The sequence below is a fragment of the Athene cunicularia genome (assembly GCF_003259725.1).
Source record: "Athene cunicularia isolate RWA chromosome 2 unlocalized genomic scaffold, athCun1 chr2_part1, whole genome shotgun sequence".
Taxonomy (NCBI): domain Eukaryota; kingdom Metazoa; phylum Chordata; class Aves; order Strigiformes; family Strigidae; genus Athene; species Athene cunicularia.
Genome location: NW_020799095.1, coordinates 105,966,787 through 105,986,335, shown reverse-complemented (window position 1 = coordinate 105,986,335; position 19,549 = coordinate 105,966,787).

Genomic DNA, 19,549 nt, shown 5'->3' with positions numbered 1-19,549 from the left:
TGAGAAAAAGTGTCATTGTAAAGACACCAATATACAACTAATTATACATTTCCCCCCCTGCCCCAAATAAGTTTGGAATGCAAGCTAAAATGATGACTTTAAGATTCACTCTACTACTGGATGCATAGGCAGCATCAAATCCCATAGATACTTTAATACATGCCTTGTTTGCAGCCACTTCTGGAGCTGCTTATCACATGGATGTTCTTAGTGGTATGCAATCTCAAACATAAAATAACTTCAACTGCATAAGCAACAAAGTCAGTTGTGAACTGAGATCAAGGTTTTGTATTCATTTTCCTCCATTCCACTTCCACTGGAAATACCAAGACACAAAGATCAGAACAAATGATATAAATTTCACATTCCCATTACTTCTCCAGATTCAGTGATGTTAGTTGACTTTGTTGGGAGGAACATCAAAAAGCTGAAAATTTAGTTGTGGTCCCATACAGCAATGGATGGCTCTAGGACAATATGTTTAACAATACCTAGTAGAACATAAGGGAGGAAAAATAATTTTCTAATGTGAAATAGTGTCTTATCAAGCTTCTTTTCATGCTGTCCAAAAGGACATATTTGCCTTGAAAGATCCCTAAGATCTCATTTAATATTATATCAGTCTCTTTTCCATTAATAGAAGGGAATCAGTCTCCAAAGTCTTCAGTATGCCAGTTTTATCACTATATAGCTCTTCCAGTAGGAGGTTCTTCATTTATGAGTGAAGAGTAATCTCTGCCAACATGCAGAGCGATAATTTAGGCCTATTTAAGTCTCAAAATGATGATCCAACTCCATAAAACCAGTGTGTGCAGTGTGGGATTCTAACTGCTTTAATAAAAAAGGAAGTAATTTCTTGCAAAGGCCAAAGGGCTGCTAAACGGTGGACAGGCAAATCTCTAGTGTTCCTACATTATTTTAAACGTTAGTGGGGCACACCTTTTTTTCTCTTCCTAGCACTTATCCACTCTCTCACTGCGCTAAAGTAAATAGATCCCTCTTCTTAACTGGAGCCTGTTAGTTTTGGCTCCTAACAGCCTCTCTCTTAGCAGTTCACTTTGATCTGTGTAGCTCAGACTCATTATCTAGCCATTAAAGTAAATAAAACTGAATTTCTCCCATATTCAGAGTGCAAAACTGCAGGATGCTGCTGTAACATTAGGCATAATGGTACAGAATTATTGCTGTAATATTTCAGTAATGTGCTACAGAGCTGTCACAGTCAGGACAAACCACCAAACCGAGATGCAGAAAAAGAAAGCAGCAGATCCCAAAAGTTCAACTATAAATGTTAGAAGGACTTTTTTTAAATCTCTCTAAAGGAGTAAAATTGAAAAAGCTGAAGTGGCAGACTGAAAGAAAAATTAAAGCTTCCCATTTTAGTTTTGCATTAAGCATTTGAAAAGTTCATTGACTAAAAGCAAATAGGAAAAAATATTTAAACTTAAAATACCCTTTTTTGTATCTATTAAGTGAGATTATGTTTTACATATGTTGGATAATATTTGCAACAATAAGTTTCAGTCATTATATTTTTGGTTTTAGAGTAGACGAGCAGAGGACCTGATTTTGCACTTGTGCTTATTGGCGCAATCTGGAACTGAGCTTGAGAACTTGCATAAGAATTGCAAAGAGTGTCTATAATAGTTACATCTGCAAAAATGGAAGTTTCATTAAAGTCAGGAGGAAAATCCATTCCCTTAAAAAAAAAAAAAAAAAAAAAATATATATATATATAGGTCATAAAAAATGTCCCAATTTACCATGTCTTTCCATGATCCTCTAGATACTGTGTTTAAATATATCTAAAAAGATGTAAAAATACTTGGGTAAGTTGATATAACTGCTACCTAAAAATGGATAACAGTTCTATCTCATTTCAAAACTTTCATCTAGAGCTTTTACAGGCTTCTTTTACCAATGTTTTTGCACTACACCAGCTTGTGACCTATCTACACTGTGTTTTACCTCAGAAATTCTACACTTGATATGCAACATAACATAATGCTTCAGTGTTTGTTTTAGAGATCGATGCACCATCTTTCTGAGAAAGCCTGCTTACAGGCTGCACATCTAATACACACTTAGGAGACTTTTCATTTTCCAAAACCTGCCACAGGAACAGCAATGGATATTTATGATAGACAGACACAGAAGATACAGCCTCAGACACTATGTGAAACTCTATGTGGGGAGATGTTATCTCCCTGTAAGAGATACGTGAGCAGCCCATCTCTTTTACACTTCAGCAACACTTCTGTATATCTTTCATGCTAATAAAGTATCACTGACTGCCATTGACATCACATACAAAGCTGCAAAAGGACAGTGAGAATAAAAACTTCACTTATTTAACTTCATAGCTAGCAGCTTGCTAATGCAGTACTTTGAAGCAGTAGGAAACATCACACTTTCCAGAAAAAGACAGGTGACGTTCAGATTCAGAGCAATTTACTGGTAGTCAGAATGCAATTTTTCTTTGTATGAGGACAAGCTCACAGTCATACCCTCTGGCTCCTTGTAATATATCTCTGCTAAAACACTGCAAAGGAACGAGGAGAAATTAACATCCCATCATCCCATACGTTGTCTTCTTGCCTGTATGCATACGTGTATATAGGCTCAAGAAGTAGAGTGGTATAAAACAATGCACAAAAAGGAGAAACACAATTTTCAAAAAAGTTATGAAAGAAACATTTTTTCAGTTTATTATGTAGGAATTCCACATGAGAGCACCAATTCCCAAGTGGACTGAAAAGTTTGCCTAAAAGTGCAAAAATTAGTTGGTTCATAGAAAAAGAAAGTGATATGTGGTAAGATACTAATGTTTTCTATTCTAACTTATTCTATGATTTGAAACTGGTTTAGAAAGGTTTCTCTTTATTCTCACTTTAATTCCCAGTGTGCTTTTCTGAGCCTCCAGAGGCTTGAAAAAGTGGGATCTGCTTTGACAAAAATAGCAAGCTACTTCTTCAAGGGGTTTTCATTTTTTTAACTTCCATTTTAATACATTTTACAAGATATGAATACAATAGCTTAATAAAAAAGCAAAAGCCAGTAATCTTTTTCTATTCAAGTAGTGTCACTCATCCCTTTAAAAATAGGAAAACCCTAATGGTTGAGTCGGAATTCATAGATTCATGTAACAAGAAAAAACATGATAGTATTCATATTTCCTTGCAGGTAGCCATTAAAAAGTAAAACAAAAGACATTTGTAAAATTATATCAAACAACATGCTTTAAATCTTATCATTATATTAAAAAGGATGCTCAGATAAAACATTGGAACTTGATTGTTTTAAACAAAATGAAGAGCACGACTGAGACAATTACATTGCACAGGCATGCAGTTTTGAGAAGTTGAAAAGATTTTTTTTTTTTTAAATGTCCTGGGGAAAGTAACTGTCCCCAGGTCCGCTTTATTGCTGCAGAGATCTGTTGCAAAGCACAATTTGCTCTGTTGCCTATATGGAATCTGAATTTAAGCTCAAATTTTCATACAGACAAAAGGAAACTGCCCAGAAAAAAAGTAGTGTACATGCCTGCAGTAACACTTAAGCTTTGCACTGAATGCTGCACCTTCTCCCTTTCCTTCCTCTGAAAGAGAAAAGTTGTTGTGATTTACTGTTGTATCTAAACTAGCTGTCTAATGCTCCTACAGTGAGTGGAGTGGAACTCAGACTAGAGCCTTCAAGTCCTTCATTATAAAATTATCTAATTTGATAACAGCCAAAGTATGGCAGCTTGAAATTTATTATCAGTTGTCTTGCTTTCTGAGGTAGCTGCCCAATACGCAGCTGACTATTTACATGCACTAAATTTTGAAAACTTAATTAGTGCTTTATCATTGTGAAGTCGTTTAGCAATGCTTCGTCTTACAAATTCAAAATCCAGTTTCCATTAGATTAAGAAAAACACAATAAAATATTTTTTAAATTATCATTTTTAAGAGAACATAAAACATTAACAGACCTTCAGTGTGACAAAATAAGAAATATAGCCAACATATGACAGCAATTTAAAAAAAAAAAAAAAAAAAAAAAAAAATGACATGCAATTACTTTATTTTTATCTAATTAAATAATAGGGTTATAATGGCATTCTAAATCTGCTTATTCTATTCTTTTCTGGTACACTACTACTTAAGATTGCATTGTTCATGCTCCTATTAAATTACATATAAATATGTTAAACAGGAGTAGAAGTTTTGGCAAATCTTTAATAGGTATAAATATTCCAGTAGATTAATAAATTACATATATATTATTTATCACCATGACACAGAAGCGTTTAGACTACTTTTCATAAATCTGCTTATAGCATGCATATGCACATAGTTATAATACCTATAATGATGCATCAATATAAATTTTTAATTCTATTATATAATTTCTTGTTGCTTGAAATTTATTACAAGCATAATATAACCAATGCATTTCACAATGTACATATACATATGTAGTATTATAAAGTAAAAGTACTCTTTTTCTATTTATACTCAAAAGCACTCTGATGAATTGAAATAATTTAATTATTTTCCTGCCAGATTTCATACTACTGTTATGCATAACTGCTCTGCCACCTCTATGGCCCTGATCTGTTCACATTCTTTTTTTTTCACATTGTACAAGAAGCATTTTATCTCATATTCTGGAAGTGTTTTATCAGTTTCTGAAAGAACTGAGAAACTACGGAGACTAAACTGTCAACAAAATATACAAATTATACACATTCTATATTATGTTTGTGTCACATAGAAAACATGCTCTTTTTGCCTTACTATGTGAATGATCTCCTCGTTAAAAAACAATGAGCCAAACAAAAGAAAAAAATAGTTATACTGAACAGTCTGAGCATCCTTAACTCTGAACATTTCTCTTGGATGTAGTTTCGTAGCAGTTTAAACCCACATGAACTGGCACTGCTGCTGCCATCCTTGGATCCTTGTCTTGTACTCTGTCCTTTGCCAGCATTAATCATCATCTGGTCTTATTGTGATTCAGTATAGGCAGTTAAACAAACAGAAAACCACTCATTGTTTTTTCTTCTAAAGGTTAGAAGAAATACATCTTCAGACCTGTACTAATTTTGGCTTTTTCTGTGCAACCTGAAAAACAAAAATACCATGACAGAAATAACTTCCTCTGCTGTACACCACCTTCTATTATAATTTTGGCTTTTAGTCATCAGTGCATGTGATCTAGTCTTCACAACCACAAGTCACTGTGTCTGGGACTACATAAAATAGTCTGGAAATACTTCCTGATGTAAATGAACATACATGATCAGCAGTTGAGGTTACTACATAGTTACAATCCCATGATTCTGCATATTATAATTGGGGTAGGATTTGTTTGTCCAGACATAGGTAACTAGTGCCACCAGGGACATCCTTGTCACATATTCCTTAAGACACCCATTCAGGTTTAGCAATTATGACACAAACCTGTGAAAGCCATTCCATCCCTCTGAAATATCATGTGAGATGGCATATGAAGTCTAAAATGGTTGTAGACACCAGTGTTTAGCAACTAAATCCTAACACACCTCTTATTGAAGATGGAGTGCACTTGACAATGCTGATGAAAATCATGAACCACTCTTCCTCCAGAATCACAGCAATTGCACACCATACAATGACAAAAATATCAGCCATTGAAGAAACACTCTGAAACCAGGGAATTCATTAATGACAGGTAACTGAAACTGAAAATAATAATCAGTGTAACAATCCACATACAAAAGAGAAATTCTAGCAATGATCTAATACTCATGCTCCCATAGTCTCTTCCAGAGATTAGAGAACATCCAGGGCTAGATATGTTGGACAACCCAGATTTATCTGCATTCCAGAGGGAAGAAAATAGAAAATTTGCCACTAAATTTTGAAAAAAAAAAAAAAAAAAATTGGAAGCCCCTAAACCAAAGGAAGTAAGTACCAGAGACCAATGTGCACAGGTAAGCATATTTGGCTCTGAATGTCTGAAGTCATATCATGCAGAGTCAAAATACAAGCTACCGTTAGTGACAAAAATGAGATATCTGAAGGCAAGAAACTCAAGAAAGCAAAGTAAAAGGAGACAGAACTATTTGGGAAAAGTCTGAGCCGCTGCTTGGTTTTACAAAGAACAGTCAGAAGAAACAACAACATACAATTAAATATCCCTGAACAGCAAGGGATAAGAGAAGTACATCTCACAGTGAAGCAAGGGTGTCAACACAAGGTTGGAGCTGAAGATCAATACTTTGAAGGATTTTGATGTTAATTAGGCCATACTAATGGCAGTAATGCCACATGTTCGTGGTAAACTGAATTCTGGAAAGCTCTGGACCTACCCATTAGCAGAACTTTTTAAAAGCAATCTATTGTCTTTGAACAGAGTAACACAAGTTGCAAATGAATGTTAAGGCAAGAGTCAAGAAAAGTTGGTCTTGTGAACTTAGTTGGAATGGTAAAAACAGTTCTTGCTTCTTGGAAAATAATTCTCTTTGAAAGAGAAACAAGTTTTAAAGATGTTCAGTAAGACCGATGTGTTAAAACGGCTATCAGTGTTTGGCTGCACAAGTTTCTTAAAGTCTTTAAGTCTTATAGCGATAACTACATAACTGTATATTACAGTATCTGGAACTGGACTAGATACTGTTGCTTAAGCAAAATTAATACTGCCTGTAATATTCTTGTGATATTACTTAGCATCAGCAACATGCAGCAGTCGAATTCACCATTGTCAGAATTAAAGCCTTTTTCCTATCCCTTACCCCCCAAACCTGAACAAACACAACTTCATGAATCATTCGTCTCTCACTCACAAAGAAGAAAAAGCAAAATCAGGCAAATGCCCATGTTGTATCCTTAATGACATACCATTTCTTGGAAGCTTTAGTAGATGTCATTCAGTGTAGTTCTCTCCATCTCTGATGCTGAAGTAGCACACCACTTGCTGTAACTCACATTTGTTACTTTTTCACATCCAGTCAGCTGCCCCAATTTCCTTCCTTCATACTTAAACTGGCATTTCTAAATACTTAGTATCCTCTTGAGCCAAGATCTTTTTGGAAAGAATAAAGTCCAATATCCTAGCGAGAGCAAAGCCTGTTGTATTTTCTACTTAAAAGCTTCCCTTTGTGTCCCAAGAATCCCGGGTGATCCATACAAAAGTACATTATCTCTTTCCATTGTTTTACCTCCTAGTGTTTTGTTTTTTAAAAGCCTTTGGTTTAACTCTGTGCATTCAGGCTTGATAAGATTGTACAGAAAAGTGAAGGTCCAAATAGTTTTTATAAAAATACTAATAGCAGTGCAGACTGCAGGAGTTCCTTAAACTGATGATGATTTTTTTTTTTCCTCAGAAACAGATTACAAAGAGATGAAAAGAAAATACCAATTTTAGATTAAACACAAGAAAGTAGAGGGAGTATGGGTAAGAAATGGGATGGCTCCCTGGTTTGCAAGTGACTGTGGGCAGAGTGAGGGGGAGTAGCTGTAGGGCCTGGAGCATGCAGAATTTAACAGGTAATGTGACGCCAAAATGCATGCCCTGAAGCATTGCCACCATCCAGCACACGCTGCTGTGCTCCAGTTTAATCCTCTGGGTCTGTTCTCAGAAGAGTTTTTTCTGAGAAAAAATGAGCATTATATTGAATTCAGACCTTTTGTCTTAGAAACTGCATGGATTGACAGTACCATTTTAATCTCGAGTTATCTTTCCTGGTTTTGTGAAAATAAATTTCAGTCTATGCATTTCTGAACAGTCATCTTTTGAAATTCTTGTATACCTAGAACCCATCCACGTTTTCTCCCTGGGAGTGAGTCTTTTCTGGGTTATGTTGCTATGAATCAAGGGCCATTATTCTGAAAGGCCTGGAGTCACCCTGGTGTAAAGCAGTATAAACTCAGGGGACTGGAGACACAAATTCTTTCTCTGATGTCTGGCTAACTGTGACAATAACAAACACAAAAAGTATGCAAAACTACATTATTTTGATCTTTCTATGTACCCTGCAGAGTTAAAAGAGATTTAACCAAAAAACAAGACATTTTTTCAAATACCTTATACATTCTTTCTCTGAATCTTTCATCAAACCTGTCTCACAGCAGAAATTAGACTGTTTTAGATCACAATATTAGAAACATTCAAAAGAAATTATTTTGCCCTAATTTCACGAATAATTGTATATGTGAATAATAGGGCATCTTATTAGACTGTTTCTCTGCCACAGCTCTGCTCAAAATTATTTTCTTTCTTTTAGGAAGTCTCAGATATGAACAGTAAGACATACTTTCTCTTTTCCATTTCCTTCACTTGCATTGTTGGCAGAGGCTATAAGCCAAGATTTGCAAGCCTTGTCTTGATGATGGAATTAATCACTGTACTATGGATGTTCCAGTGTCAAAGTAGTATGTAATGTGAGGCCACTCTCATTCACTGTGGGTTGTTGACACCTTATATTTACTCATATTACTTCTAGGAGTCTTTTTAGATAGACATCTTAATCATCATTTGATACTAGATGTCAAAAATTTGGGAAAATGCAAGTCTGAAGGTAAATTTGGCTTAATTTGCCTGGCACATGCCAGTGGTTTGGATCAGCTGACAGTCCCAGCCAGGATGTGGGGATAAATAAGTGACTGTTGCAACTAGCAGCAAAGGTAATTCTTCTTATAAAGAGGCACCAGGCCACATTTAAATTCCTATTGTGGTAAATTTAATTGGAATTAGAAGTTTAAACGCTGAATAGAAAAGTCTCTTTGCACATTAGACTTCTTAAACTGTGATTTCATTGCAGCTTCTTTGATCCCTTTGTTTGCTACAGCAAGGTGGCATCTTTCTTCTGGGATCCTCACAAACACTGTGAGAAATGGCAGTCTTCAAGGTACTGCAGAGGCGAACTAAACTGAGGGTCTTATTTCCAGAGTCCTGGTTTTGCCTGTCACCCACATAGTTTCCTTAACAATAAACAGCTCTCAATTCTGCAGGAAAAGTAAGTCTTGACCAATTCTTCCTAGAAAACTCAGTAGTAACAAAGAATATGTTAACATTTGACAGCTTTGAGATGCCAACCACCTTCATGGCTCCTGGTTTACTGTGTAAAATTCAAATGTGGATATACTCAACAAAAACAGCAATAGGCCTATCAAAGGGATTACAACAAAGCTAAATGGCTTGAAATTTGGATCCCACTGTGACATTATTACATTAAGCTGTATTTAAAGAGTGCTCAGAGAATACTATTTTAATAAAATCAAAATACAATAGAAAATAATACTATGTTTTTTATAATCAATTTTTAGATATGTAAACATTGTGAGGTTTAGTTAGTATTTCACAAAAGAGGACTAGGCAGTTATGTAGAGTTTCTTTGTCATATTTATGGAAGAAAAATGGAAAAGGTGATGAAATTACCACTAGTTTACAGGGCTGTGACATTGGAGCAAGGGAAAAATTGTGGTGTGTCTGGCTGTCTGAGGTAAGCACATTAGCTGCTGAATGTGTAAATTGCAAAAATAACTTAAGAAGCCAAAAGTGAGAACAAATGAGCAAGAAAGTGATCTAATCTCTGTAGGAACACATCACCCATGTGATTTGCAGGGTCCATTGGAAACAAAGAAGCAGATGAAGCAGGAGGAGCATTTGTGATATCAGCAAAGGAGAAAAATCAATAACAGATACAGTCTGAGTGTCAGCAAAACAAAGGACCTTTCCATTACTCTCTGAAAAACTGACACACCGAAGCAGGGAAAGCCTGGGATCTCATTACAGTAAGAGATTCTTTGAGCTCTGTGCACTGCCCACACTGAATTTTTAGTTACTGTCATATGTGGTTTTATTGCAGATAAAGCTTAACTATAATTCCTACCTTTTTGAAGTAATAGCCTTAAAAAAGAGTGTCTGTTTTGGAAACAAAGATGTAAATGTATAACATTGCCATTTGTGGAGCACATCAAAGATAAGAGACATGCTTGTCTTGTAGATCCTGAGAAATTATGACATCCAGAAATAGTCTTATTTAGGACACAAACTGTTCTTCCTCACACCAGAGAAGCCACTCCCTAAGTGCTGTTGCAATATGAGTTGCGGAGTGTAATTAACTGGATTTCACAGTCTGCTAGAACTGCAGGCAGCCAGAGCTTTGAGCTGAAGGGAATGGACGTGGGGATCCTGAGCACCTCCATGGAATCATGGTAATGAGACCCACCTGTCAGAAAACCTTCAGTTTCACTGAAAGAGGATATATGGGAGAACCACAGATAAACCACTTTTAAAAAGATTTTGGACTGGAAAGGCATCTCAATGTAAGACAGGTAACGTTCCATGTGAGCGTACCTCTTTGTAAGAACATGAAACTCTTGGCTTTGTTGGTCTTGGATAGACTGGCGACACGTGCATCTGACTCCTCCATTTTTGCTTTAGGCAGTGAACAACAATTTCATGTTTGAACCCTGTACACAGTTGTTTTCTTCTATGTTTGCTCTCTACAAACCTAAAAGAAAATAACAGGCAGAGTAATGGGCTTTAATAGATAACATTTGCCACATAGTTATCTTTCAGCTATGTCCGAAATCACTACTCTGGAGATGCCTGTGATTAGGGATTGATGAGGGAAATATTGACTGACTGTTTGTTGGGGTTTTTCCTTTCTTTTATGTGGAAGACTCACAAGTTTAGAGTGTATTTCAAATTAATGTCCTGTCTCAACTAACAAGCTCAGCTTCCAACCTGAGCATCCAGCAAGTAGTACAACCAACAAATAGAGTTGGTTGGTTGTATAAGAAAGATACTGAAGGAGAAGGCAAAGGTACACTGAATGATGGTGAAACAGAAGATGAGACTGGTTACTGGAAGTTTCTCCAGGAAAAAAAAAAAAAAAAAAAAAAAAAAAAAAAGGCAGAGTGCTACATTTGCCTTAGCAAGAATCTAGTAGGTAGCAAGAATGAGAGGTGGAACTACAGATAGTGGCAGGAACCAGGACAGACTGTTACAAGGCCTGAAATAAACCCTCTGTGCAGACTCAGAGATTCATAAAAGGTATCTACTCATACTGAAGAGGTCAAGCTGGCTACTATCTTACGGAATGACAAAGAAAATTGGTTTACAGTTTTAGAGAGCATATGGTGTTAGAATAACAGTTTACTAGGCTTCACCGCACTAGAATCTGCCATTTTTTGACCCAACCCTGAAATGGAGTAGTACCTTTATAGGCAAAAATACTATGACTAAAGCAGATTACAGTCATCAATCCTATCTTGAAATCTGAGACTGTCTTCAATGTTGTTCTACTGTTATATTTTCACAGAACCTAGAAACTGTTACTATCTATGGAGATATAATTGCTTTCAGCATTACCTGTAAACAGTGGTAAAAGATGATTGCTGTAGAGTTTGTTTGTGGTTTGGGGTTTGGTTTTTTGTTTTTTTTGGGTTTTTTTTTTTCAGAATTTACTGTTTAATATTACACACTACATTTGAACTCAGGAAAATATGTCCTTATGCAGTGGCACCTTCTAGAAATATTAGAGCATTTAAACTACAATTCCTCTGAGGGCCAGAAGAGCCATGATTTTTCAATACCTGTTTTCTTTTGGCTAGGACCAGACTTGAGCCATTCCAGGTGCACTGTAGCTGTTTTAGATCACTGCTAGCTTGTGTCTACGGAATGAAACCTAAGAGAGAAAGTGACTCTCAACTGTGGAAAAGGAGAGTAGGGGTTAAATTTTTCTCCATTGTTAACCAAGCTAAAAACAACACAGCTCTTGATAGGTGTATTTTTTCCCCCTATGAGTAGCTTTTTGTGTCAGAACTTGTCCCACTGTTTGTGTGTTCACACAATTTCAGGGAACAGCTACCTGTGATATAGAAACATAAGCTTGGTGCTTATTTTCTAATTAGACCTCTTTAATCTGACCCAAAAGTTGCTTTCAGCACCTTTTTGGCAGGAAACTTTAATTACTTTATCAATCATAGGCACAAATCCAAGACATAAAGTGTCATGGTTTAACCCCAGACACCAATTAAGCACAATACAGCCACTCACTTCTCACCCTTCCCTGTGGGATGGGGAAATGAATATGAAAAAATAAAACTCATGGGTTGAGATAACAACAGTTTAATAACTAAAATAAAATATAATAATAACAACAATAATAATTGTAATGAAAAGTAGAACAAAGAGAGAAATAAAACCCAAGACAAGATAGGTGATGCACAATGCAATTGCTCACCACCCACTGATGTCTGAGCACCAATCTACCCTCCCAGACAACTGCCCCCAGTTTATATACTGAACATAATGTTCTATGGTATGCAATATCCCTTTGGCTAGTCTGGGTCATCTGTCTTGGATATGCTTCTTCCCAGCTTCTTGTACATCTGCTTGGGGGCAGAGCATGGGAAACTGAAAAATCCTCAACTTAGAATGTGCTACTCAGCATCGGTGTGTTATCAGCATTATTCTCACACTGAATCCAAAACCCAGTACCATGCCAACTACTAGGAAGAAAATTAACTCTATCTCAGCCAAAACCAGGACATAAAGTAAACTCTATTCAAATTCAGAGTAGCTATGGCTACAGCATGGTATTTCTTTCTAGTAATGGGATAAAAATTCTATGCACCACATAGGAAAAAAGAACACCAAATAGATTCAACAAAAATACAGTCATAAGTATCCCCCTAGATACATTCCTGATCTTTGGTATAGGTAAAATAGGTTACACCCCCAGTTTACATAGATTGTTTTGTATATATTTTTTTCTCTGAATTAGAAGATGAAGGTTTCCAAAGCTTGGTTGTCAGCTGTATGTCCTTCTAAGTGTGAAAGTGGTATGAAAAGAAGTCATTGTAGTAAAGGTGAAGAACATGTGCCAACATTTTTTGCTAATTATGCTAGATAACGTGGCTTTCACAGTGATTGTTACTGAGGCCCCAGAAATATCTGCAAACACAAAAGAGAGCTTACACTCCAAGTTCACTGCAGGATGACTCCAGTGCATGTACTCATAAATGGTGTAAATCAGTTAAACGCACCTGAGCTGTAAGAGTGCAGTTGATAACCTTTTTTTTTTCCTTTTCATTTTCCCATCAGTTCATGCCAGGTGCTTAGTGTTAGAGGTCACAGCCATAATAGATCATCTCTTGTTTCCTGCATACATTTTTTTTTGTCCTTCATCACAGAGTAAGCATTTGATGAAACAAATAATGTTGCAAATAATGTACTGCTGATTCTTGAGAAGATAATTAAAAGAATGGTACAATGACTTTTACAGTTCAAGGAATAGATGCACCGATAATGTTATAAATCAAATCACCACTTGGCAAGGAAATGTAAAATAGTGAAACACTACATGAACAGGTATTTAATATGTGTGAACTCAGAATATCTGAGAGGCAAAATGAAATGTGATTTTATTACAGTTATTGGAAGTGAAAGCTATTGAGAAAAGAAAAAAACCTCACAATGATGTGAATGGAAAACCCTCACCCTCCCATAAACACAAGAACAATGGGAGGAAAAAAGTTAGGATACCTTGAGGTTTTTTTGTTTACCTGATTGCTGTCACTGCTTTACTTCAACTTTTTTCAAAATCTTTTATTTGTTTCTTGTAGTTATACTAGATGCATCGTCTCTGAATCCATATGCTTCATGATATGGATGCAGGAGCAATGTTACCTAGATAGCATCTTCAAATTTAAGCTACTAGTTAGGCTACAGAGAAAGAAGTCCTAGTGGTCCAGGTGAGGTGCAGTTTGGAACAGGTTCCCAGCGTTGTGAAGTCAGGCCCTGTTACTGCCCATATTCTCATGCAATAGGTTATAGTTTGTTGAGGGAAATAATTTCCATTATTACAAAACTCTGTAAATGTGTTTGTATAAATGATATAAACGTCAAGTAAAATGATCTAAAAATCACAGCTACTTTGATAAACGTATCATGAAAGATGTGATAAAATCTTTTTTAATTATTATTCAGAGAGAGCTATTGAAACTTGATAGAAGATCTTATTCAATGGGTCGTCTACTGTACATTAAAACAAGTGGAAGTTTGTATTTCTCATGGTATTTTGAATCCCATACTTTACTACCTTGTAGACAGATTTAAGACTTAATTATCATACATTTCTGAAGCATTTGTCCATGAATAGGAGAGGAATAAAATAAATGCAAAACAGTTTTAATATAATTTACTGTTATATTTAACTTACATAATTTGAAGTACACAAAGTAATAACAGTATTGATATTGTTTACATGCATGAATACACGTATTTAGGAACTAAATCTGGATCCAATCCAAAAATATTAATACATGAGCCAGGCCACATATTCTGTCTTCCACAGCATGCAATTTTCATTCTTGAATACTATCAGGGGCTTATGAAAACATCAGAAGGTACAAGGTGAGAACAAAGTGACCCCCTCCTGGGTACATCCCCCTGACATATCAGTTGACTGGTTTAGAACTTATTGGAGAAAATAATCACGTGTGTTTCTATGTGGAATTAACTGGAATCCAAGACAGGAAGTTTCTAATTGCTATTATAAGCTAAAGTACCTTCCACTTCTTCCCCTTCCAACCACAGTGCAGCTATACATTTTGTTTATGTAGGAATAGATCTGAGATCAGAACTCCAGCAGATACACCAGTTTACGGAGGGCAGCTAAAGATCTGGCATTAGGTATCTTCTGAAAATTTGGATAAATAAAGCCCTCAGGTTTGGTTGGTTGTTGTTTGTTTTTTGTTTGGGTTTTTTTGGTTTTTTTTTTTTTTTTTATTTTTTTTTTTTAAAAAAAAAAAAAAGAAAGGAAAAAAAAAAGAAAGGAAAAGCATAACCACACTTTTTTGACAGTACTGTGCATAAAACTAAATGGTGAGGAAAAGCTGCCTGAGAGCATGTCTTTCACTGATAACAGTGTTTGTAAATATACCATATATATCACATAGATTCTCTAGTGAATATATGGTGGCTAAGTATTTGCACTCCCTGACATAGAAAGGGTAATTGCAGTTCATTAGCAGTCAGTTTATTACTACAATGAGGTGGACTGAAAAGAAAAATGTAGATTCTGTTATATAAGAAATTTGTCCTTCCCCAGAAACAGGCATGCTGCATTCATGAGATGGAGAAGAACAAAAGGATTCTTGAGAATTAAAACAGTTTGGATATCATTTTGTAATCACACAAACTACCTTGCAGTTGAAGGAAAAAAAAAAGAAAAAAAAAAAGGAAAAAAGAAAAGAAAAAAAAATCCAAACAATATAGGTTCAATTACTTATACTGTTCTGTTAGGATATAACAAATCCTGGAGAAGAGTGTTGGAAGTTACTCTTCTGCAGAGAGTGAAATATGATCATCATCCTCTGGTGTATATCAAATTTATAGGCTGCTGGAGAGTGAATACCAATACCAAACTATTGTTCAATAGAGATTTTCTGAAAATGAATAAAGAGAATTAGGAGAATGCCACATATCTAAAGAAAGAGATTGAAATGAATATGTTTAAACAGCTTCTTGAAAGTGTGAATTTTCAAAGCAGGCACCTTTCTTGGTACAATCTGATTTCACTGTCAACACACTTCTAAGTGGCTTAAAATATATTGCCCTTTCCATAAGACTGAGAAGTCCCTGAAAGATTATGAACATCTGAATTCTGTTTCTTCTGACCAAATGTTGGCGGAACAGGAGGTGGGCAAAAGTCAGAATCCTAGATGTGACATTTATCTCTTGACACTTGTTTTATGAACGGCTTTGGGAGCTAAATCCAATTCTGAATGTCTTATATCCCCGTTTTAGGATGAATTGAACTACACATTTAAATTTGGAATGGAAATGTTCTTAGATGAATAAAAATTCCTTATCACCATTACTAGCTGGCCAGCATAAGCTAGAGTGTTATTTTTCCATTAAAAATTCAGACTGGAGAATAAGTTCCTATAGAACAGATTCCCCCTGAATGTAGAAGGTAAGGTGGTGTGCTAAGGACGGGGAAAATTTTAATTACATTTATAGAAACAAAAAGCAAATAAAAAGTTAAATCTAATAATGATAGATAAAAAGATAAACATAACTTCTTTTTTTTTTTTTACCAAAACAAACAATATCAATCTAAATTCAGATGCTTCAGAAGCAAACTTCATGAATCTAGGCCATCTCTGGTATAAGGTATTGTATCTGAAAGTCTGAGAACATACCATAAATATTCCATAGGTAGAGTTGTAGGAAAATTGTTTGGAGGTGTTATTGGCTACACGAATATTTAGTCTGTTGGAAACCAGTATGAGTTTACTGTAAACTTTTACAGGACCACATATTTCTATCCCTTATCACAAATCCTTGCCTTACTGTGTTGTTGTCTGAGTGGCTGTTTTGTTCCTGTCTTGCTCTACCTTTCAGCGCTTAACTAATGTAAGCACCATGCACAGCCATACAAAATCACTTACATTATCTATGATTTTCTTCCACAGGTCTTAAATGACTATGTTCACTTTTATTCAATTAAACATGGAAACTAAAATGTCCCCTTTAACACATTCTGCATATTGCCAATTTAGCATTATAGATGATAAAATGCTTCTAGGGAGTTTTTCTACATTCTTTCCCTGAGATTTCCGGATTTAAAGCTTGTGCGGTACATTGATTCTACGTACATCTGTCTGATGTGTATTTGACACAGTTTTAAATGTTATTATATATGGACTGAGCTTTGTTAACCATGGACTAATTGCGGGTGTATGGAGCTGACTTCACCCCCAGTGTATCCCTGGGATGTCCACGACCTTGAGAAACCCACCTCAAACCTACTTTGGCATAGGGAACTCTGTCAAGCTGTGTTGGCCATGGCACAAGCTGCCCAAAACAGGAGAGCATGCATGACACCACCCAATCCAATGTCAGGGGAGGTTTCAATACGATCCCAATAGCGATATTAAGACACAAACGAGGTCAAATGCCGTATATCCAAAACAGGTTTTTTAAAAAAGTAAAGAGGGGTAGCAATAGGACAGAATATAAGGAAAAGACAGAAATAAAGCAAAGATTTGGGATGGGGCTGCAATAGTCACAACCATGGATCTAGTAACACCCCATTGGTCCTCAGCCTTCAGTTCTTCAGTGGTAGGTGCACACGGGTCTGGCTTTGATGGTGGATGCACACTGAGCAAAATTTTCTGCTGCCTTTTTAAGTTCATCGTATCTGCTGATTAACATATCTGCCCACCTTTAGGTTTTTTTCTCTGGTCCCACAGGTTTTGTTGCATCTGGCTTCAGGGCAGGAAGGTTTGCCTCTTGCCAGTTCATTGGCAATGCATGTATGGCGTCTGGCCTACACAATAGAGCCACAAACCGCTACAGCATGGGGCCAGCTCAGCACACCTGCCCCTTTGAGGCTTGTCTAAAGAGTCCAAAAATACAACCACAAAGAAGTGGGGGGGTGCATCTTTCAGTACACTCTTGCTTCTCTGGGAGACATCCCCCAGATCAATTCACAGGCCACAGCAGCTTCTCTTGGAGGTTTGCACAGACACGAGAAAGCTTTGAGACAGTCATAGGACATCTCAGTCTCTCACAACGTTCAGCAGGGACCACTTTCTTCTCTGTACTGCCTGTTGGTGCAGGTGGATAATGCACTACAGGCAGTAGGTCACCTTTTGATGGTAAATGCAATGAGTTGTAGCATACAGGCCTCCTGCTGTGAAGCTCTCTGAAGGTGGGAAGTGATACTACATTTGTCTTTCTTGTGTCATTTGGAAGTGAACATTTGTAGCCCCTTCAGTGAAAGTTATCTGATGCAATCCTTGCAGAAAATACCCTCAGTAATCTGAGGAGAAACCTGTAAGAGGCCTTTGCTTTGTGATGAATTTATTGCCTGTGTCCTCACAAAGTTTTTATGAGATACATTGTTAAACTGAGAATAGGTATTCAAGGAATAAGTGAGGGAAGATTAAAAGTAGGTGGTGGGATCATAAATAGCAGCGGTAACTTTGACATGACACATGAGCAAGAGCCACCAAACTCTTACTGTATGGCTACAGTCTGTCAATATAGTCACTTCAAGAGTATGCTTCTCCTTTTAAAGCTTCCCTGAGTAAAATAGGGAAGCTTTGGGAAAGTTAGAGAAAAGACTTCATCCCCATATTTCTTTATTCCAAGAATTCCAAAGGACTTGCTGTTTTGATCCTATCTGGTTCATCTTCAGTGATGTTTGGTTACAAAAATGACTTTTCGCAACACGTATCCAACATGTGCAAAGAAAGAATAAATGGCAAAAGGAAGCTGAGGCTAAAATTTCCACTCTGTTCCTTCCCTCATACTGGAGTGAGCTGCTAGATTCTGAAGTTCTTTGATGATATTCAAATTTGTACCAAGGATTGACCTCTCACCTATACATCTAAGGAGCGTTTCTGAATTCAAACCACAACTTCTACATTTCAACAAATGCTTATCCCTGTGGAATACCTGAAATGTAGAAGATGCAAGACTACTGTCTGCTTTGATTCTGACATCGCTCTGTTATCAATTCCAAGTGTTTCTCTTTGAGTGTTTTGTTTGCTTTTAGAAGTGAAATGTGAGAAGTATTTGGGATTTTCTTCTGGTTTAGAATGTAAAGTCTCACTCAAAACTTTCTCACTCAAAACTTTGAGAGAACTGTTGTCAAACTGTTAGCTAAATTATGCTCCACAGTCTGATAAAATAATCCTTTCTATATCCACAGCTGACATTTGTACAGGCATGAAACTTACCATGTCTTGTGCACCTGAGAACTTTCTTTGCCTCCAATACCCTGGCTCTAGGAAAAGGATTTATTTCCTGCTTTTCCTGTCTATCTTCTCTGTGGCTTTGACTATATGACATCCTTCTCTTCGTTATGTATTTTATCCACCAAGCATAATAGAAGAGGATTTGCATTTTACTATATATATTATTAGAATATGTAGTTATAGGAACAAAAATATTACTATGACACAAATCACAACTACAATAATAATATGCCCACTAGAGTTCATAAAGGACAAGTCACTGATTGTTTAAATGTAGTAGGGACCTGCCAATATAATCAAGCTTATTAAATATCTTTTATTCTTAGGTCACCAGAGACTGAAATCAATCATAATGCACCATGTTGAAATAATTTTCTAAAACCATAGCTTTTTCAGTCCCTTTATTGTCATCACCAGAAAATTCCTCTGCCAGCACAATAATTGTCCTCAGAACAACAGATTAGAACCTTTATTTGAGAATTAGAAAGAGTGTGAGGATTACATGGGCAACTAAAGCATATATATATATATATCTATCTATAAAAATAATCCTTTTATGGAAGAACATTATAAAAGAACATTGCCAAAAATACATGGAATTTATTCAGCTTCTGTTAAAAAAAATAAGTTAAACTAGGCATGAAAGCCCTATTAAAAATTTTACAAAGTCCTACTTTAAGTCCTATTATTAGCTATTAAATCCAGTTTAATAATTTACATTACTTCCATGTTATTTTATATCCAATACATTTATTTTTGTTTCCTATTCTAAACTTCTGAGAAAATATTTTTTTTTT